Genomic DNA, 6,369 nt, shown 5'->3' with positions numbered 1-6,369 from the left:
TTTACCCATTGATTCCACCGCCAATTCGCTCGTATCTAATCACAAATTACTTAATTACATCAATAAACACTAAATGAGTCAAACCCAGTGCATGGAAATGAGTTTCCAAAGTTTTACCCAAAAAGTCAAAAATTGCCCCCGGGCCCACGTGGTCAAAACCCGAGGTTCGAACCAAAACCCGATTACCCATTCCCCCACGAACTCAAATAATTTGTTTTGAAATCGGACCTCAATTTGAGGTCCAAATCCCCAGTTTTTGAAAAATCTAGGTCCAACCCAAAACACCCAATTTCCCCATGAAAATCTTTGATTTTAGGTTGAAATCATGTTAAAAGATGCAAATGATTGAAAGAAATGAATAAAAACTAACTTACAATTGATTTGGAAGAATACTTGTTCTTGGAAAATCGCCTAAGTGTGTTTGGATTTGAGAAAATATGAAAAATGGGTTCAAAATCGTTTAAGTGTAAAATTGCAGGTCTCTGATATGGGAATTGCGAACCCCGACCTCTGCAGATATGGGAATTGCGAAGTGATGTTCGCATTTGTGAACACTTTACAAAATCTAGGGCTTCGCATTTGCGATCAGTAATGTCGCATTTGCGACAGGCCCTTATTCGCATTTGCGGACCACTTGGTCGTATTTGCGATCAGGCTGCAAAAATCTCCTTCTCGCATTTGTGATGCTAGGCTCGCATTTGCGAGCTCGCATTTGCGAGACCTGCTTCGCAAATGCGAAGACTGCAGATCAGAAATACCAGATTTTTTTCAAAGTTCAAAAATGCACCCTTGGCCTATCCAAAACCCACCCGAGCCCTCGGGGCTCGAAACCAAATATACACACAACCTCAAAAATATCCTACGGACTTATTTGTGCGATCAAATCGCCAAAATAACATCATAAACATAGAATTAAACCTCAAAATCCATGAATTATTTCAAACTTCATAAAATATCAAATTATCCAATTTAGGTCTGAATCATGTCAAACGACGTCCGTTTTTCACCAAATTTCACGTCTTAAATCATATATAAGACCTGTACCGGGCGCCGGAACCGAAATACGGGCCCGATACCATCAGGTTCTAATCAAATTTCATTTCAAAACCTTACAAACAATTCTCAGAAAACAATTTATTTTAAAAATTCATTTCTCGGGCTTGGGACCTCGGAATTCGATTCCGGGCATACGCCCAAGTCCCATATTTTCCTACGGACCCTCTGGGACCGTCAAATCACGTGTCCGGGTCCGTTTACCCAAAACATTGACCAAGGTCAAATTTAATTCATTTTATAGTCAAAACTTATCATTTTTCACACAGTTTCTCATTTAAGCTTTCCGGCTACGCCCGGACTGCGCACGCAAATCGAGGTGACTCTAAATGAGGTTTCAAGGCCTCAGAGTCATAGAATTTAATTTAAAATAAGTGATGACCGTTTGGGTCATCACACCATTAGAGAAGAATCTATCCTCCCTTCTATATATTTTAGCATAGCAACTGCTAGCACTAATAGAAAAATAAAAAAAAATAAAAAAAGTATGTAGTGCTTCCAAACAATTGAGATATAAAATAAATTATAAAATGTATAATTAATTTTACTGTAAGTCAACACAATGGACATTTGTTTAGCCAATGTCTGAGTCGATTCATAATTAAACAATATCCCTAAGGTAGTTACGAAGGTTAATTTTTGATCCAACAACTCGGTAATTATGATTATGGGTTCGAACCTAGATTTTTTAGTCTTATTTCTAGTAACAAACACGTTTTGTTTTTTCTGTTATTTTTGTTGTTAACTCAAATTTCAAAAAACTCTTTCTCATTATTTAGATAAATTCGCCTCACTCGTTGAGCCTCCCGTTTGAATTGGAACATTTATGTGTTGATTAGCTTTCCTAATTAATTAATCAATCAATTCAAAATTAACTTTCTTTCCATTCAGATTCAAAAGAATCTTATTTACTATCTTTCTATTTAAATCTAAATAAATATCTTGTCTTTCAATTTAAATTAAATACTATAGCAAATATTGTCATAATTTGTCAAATGGCTTTATATTAGCTTGCCACTTTGCTTAACCATAATGCACACTTGCTATATTGCCATGTGGCTTTTTTTTTGCTTATCGCGTTACTTAATGTCCTTACTCATTGCTCTACTTTTAGTATAATACAATGAATATAGTTTTTTATTACTCTAAAATTTAATTTAACTTTGTTCTTTTGTTTCGTAGCTCCAAATGTTTTGTTTAAATTTATCAATAATATTATTTTCCTATTTAATTATTTTATTAAACAAATTTAAAGTATAGACCCCTTCACATTACTTCTATTCTCCTCTATATACATTATTTTCTATCATATAATATTTTAATTATTTTTCACATTTCGTGTTGTATCTATAATATAAACATTATCGTATTATTTTTCTAATTCTTTTGAAAATATGCTAAAGTTTAAACGAAGAAATTTTTATATTATTTTCCATAAATCTACACTTTTAGTAATTGTTATTTAGTATTATGTGCAATAAACAATTAATTTTTTTCCTTTTGTTTTCGTATAGAGTTTTAACTTTAATTTTTTTTATAGCTTAACTATATGACAATTTTACATCTTTATATGTTAACTTGTTGCTTATCGTTATTTCATTGCAAATGTTTTAAACTTTAGGTTTATAAATTATGTATTCAATTGCGTGATATTATCCATATAATATATATTTTCTCGTAATAATTCAAAAGGTTTTTCTTATATTAAATTTAAATGTCTAATCTTTCTATATATCTATAATTATATTATTTCCTTACAAAAAAAAATCTTTATTTTTTGTTCCTTGTCTATTGTTACTGTGTTACCCGTTAAATAATTTCAATAAATGGAATTCCATATATTGTTCTTAAGTGATATTTTCTTATTTGACAATCTCCCACAAACTCTTTAAGATTGCCAAGTGGCTTATAGTAGCTTGTCACTTGGCTTAACCACAATGCAAACTTTATAAGGAGTGATTTTATTTTGTGTCTCACGCAACTTACACTAGTTGTGTGAAGCCTCTTTTTATCTCACATATTTGTGGACCCAAAACTTACACATCTGGGTCCACAAAATTTTGGGATCCACACAGTTGTGAGACAAAAAAGATGCCTCATACAACTAGTGTCAGTTGTGTGAGGCACAAAATAAAATTTTTCATTTATAAGTAACTTATTATAAAAGTGGAAAATTCAAAAAATATTACTAATATTAGCCGAATATTATCCATATTAGCCAATTAGCTATTTGTAGCCCAATTTTTTTTTTATTTTTTTGCCTTTTTTGAGTGGGTGTTATTAGAAAAGATTTGGTACATCTTAAGGAGCTTGAATCTCAATTTTGGGATGATTTGGTGGGGTTTTGAGGTGGTTTGAATTGAAATTCAAAGTAGAGATGAACATGAAAAAAAATATATGTGTATTACACTGTGTATCATTTGTGTATCACATAATTATCCCCCTAGGGTTGAACCACTTTTTCAGATGCACCATTTATCTTTGCGAGAATCCTCCCTTAGCTATTTTTGAAGCGAAATAAATACCACCTTCAATGCTGATGTGGCACAGAGAGTGCATTTACACAACCCAACACGCGTGAGGAACAATAAAAACAAGACAAAAAAATTTCTGATGGGACCCACCATCTTCATATGACTCCATACACTATCTTCTTCATTTTCTCCTCCCACCCTACTAATAGCCATTGAAGGCAAAAATCAAGCTTTTTTGTTCCGATTTTATTAAACTTTCCTCTGCATATCACATCTATATTCCATCTCTAATTTCACCTTTCACCATTTTTGGAGTCACAAGGAAACACAAAAAAGCACTTTCGAATTTTCACAATTAAACCCACCAATATTTTTATAAAAAAAAAAAGTAGTTAATTTGTAAATTTGTAGTAAAAGAACCTTCGAAACATTGTTCTACTATCACAAACCATCCACTTCTTTATTCTTCATCTAAAAATTTCTCTATCACCCACTGTCATTTGCAGATTAATTTGTAAATAATTAATAAATTTAATAGCATGGAAATAACTAAAAAAATACAATCTTTCTATACCCCTCACACCTTGAATCTTATTAGAAGTAACAGAAATTGTTTGAATGTAGCAGCGAAAAAAATTGATAGTCGAGATTTGAGAAAGTGGGCGGATTTTCCTTTTCCAAGTCAACTTTTGCTGATCCTTTTCAACGGATCTACCATATTAATGGAGGATCTCACCATTTATCCACACATTCTTCTTACATAACCATAAACCATGTGATAATTTAAGATGGGTATAATAATTCCATTTCGAAATCGTCCAGGGGCTCATAGGATTCTCGCAAAGATAAATGGTGCATCTAAAAAAGTGGTTCAACTCCGGGAGGTAATTATGTATTATCCCTTGTATCAAATATGTATCACATATATATTCATGTATACAAGTGTGTGAGATACATTGATACGTGTTTGATACAAGTGTCGCAGAAAAAAATTGAATTCGATTTTAACTACAACTTTGATGCCAAATCAGTCCAAACCATCTCCAATCTTTCTCAAATTTTGTATGTTGACTCATCTATGTGTTTCCAACGAATTTCAACATACCCATTGAAAAAAGACCTTTTTTGCTTAGATTTTTGGAATCTTGTATCTATATTTTTTTGTATTTCATCACCTTATTTGTTACCTCATCCATAAAAAAAAATTTCCGTCTTGCATCTAGTGTTGCTAATCACGCTTAAAAATATGGAAGGAGATCTTTGCGTGTGATTCTCGGAGAGAAAGAACCTCATTTATTTGAGTTTTCAATTTTTTTATGTGCTTGGCTAGTTTTGGTAAGTTTATGATTAATGGCTAGAGGTTGGTTAGTTGAAACTTATTTGGGACATTTATGTAAGATTCCCTATTTTTGAAGCTCTCATTTATTTATGCATTTATTACTTGCTCTTTAGTATTGCGTCCGGTCCCCAATATTTGACCAACTTGCTTTTTTATTTTGGTCCAAAATAAGTGTTCATTTATATAATCAAGAAAAAATTCAATTTGTTTTTCCAAAATTAGCCGTATGTACATATCCCTAAAAAGTCATTTACTCCTCCAATTTGAGAAGAGAAGTAAGTGTTACTATAACTATGGTGCAACATTTAATGAAGGGTAGTTTAGTTACACTAACTATTTTCGTCTAGAATTTAATAATTCCTTAATGGGTGTGCCCAAAGCAAATTGGTCACTTATTATGGACCGGAGGGAGTATGCTTTTGGTATGTACTCCCTCCAGTCCACAATAAATGACCATTTTATCTTTGGCACATCCATTAAGGAAATACGAATTCGTACAGAAAAAAAAAGATGTATTCACTAAATTAACCTTAATTAGTTGTTACCTTGATACATTGGAATATGTACATAAAGGCAAATTTTGGAAAAATAAAATTAAATTCTATTGATTATGTAAATGGACATTTTTGGACCAAAATAAAAAAAGTAAAATGGTCATTTATTGTGGACCGAAGAGAGTAATAATTTTAAGATTCCTTTAAAAGCGTTAATTAAACTTAGTTATACAATGCAAACTAGATTGGCTGTCATATTTTGTAGCTCAAAAAATGTTTAATACTTTCCCTCTAGGTTTTACCTCCTAACTTCTGAATGTTATGTTAAGTAGATCATTTGGAGTCGTCTCAATTAAAAGGCGCTTTTTCTTCTTATTCTCCTTAACTTTAAGGAAATGTCTAAAAATAAGAAGAATCAGTTCAGTGAAGACATCTTCTTATTAATACCGTTAGAGTAGACCAATACATATGGGAGAAGCAATAATGGAACTTATACATTGAACTTTGACAACAGTACATTTTACAGTAATCCGAAGATTCATAAATTTTACTGAGACGGTTCGATTTCTGTTATTAGATGACATATTGGATAAAATTATGTTTCATTTTATTGGAATTGTATAACAAAAGACAATAAGAAATAATTGGGTGAATGTATCAAAAATAATGCAGTGCGGTTCCTATTTATGCGTACTATATGCTATCTACATAAATAATACTAGTGTTATCGACCTTTTAGATTCTTGATATTAAATGTAGTAAATTTACTGTGACAAGTTTTTTCATTTACTATAGTGTTTGGAGATACTAGAATGTCAATTTAATTTCACGTTTGTAAAATGTTCAATAAAACAATTTTCTCTGTATTTTATTCTTCAAAATGACAATCAGTCCTTTACATGTCATTGCTCTGGCAGTTTAGTAGTTTTTTTTCCTCCCTTGTTGTTGTAATATACTCAATTAGGAATTTGAACAATAAATGGAAATGGAACAACAATGGAGTTTTATT

The sequence above is a fragment of the Nicotiana attenuata genome, unplaced genomic scaffold, assembly GCF_001879085.1.
Source record: "Nicotiana attenuata strain UT unplaced genomic scaffold, NIATTr2, whole genome shotgun sequence".
In the NCBI taxonomy this organism is placed as follows: Eukaryota; Viridiplantae; Streptophyta; class Magnoliopsida; order Solanales; family Solanaceae; genus Nicotiana; species Nicotiana attenuata.
This window is presented reverse-complemented; position numbering follows the sequence as displayed.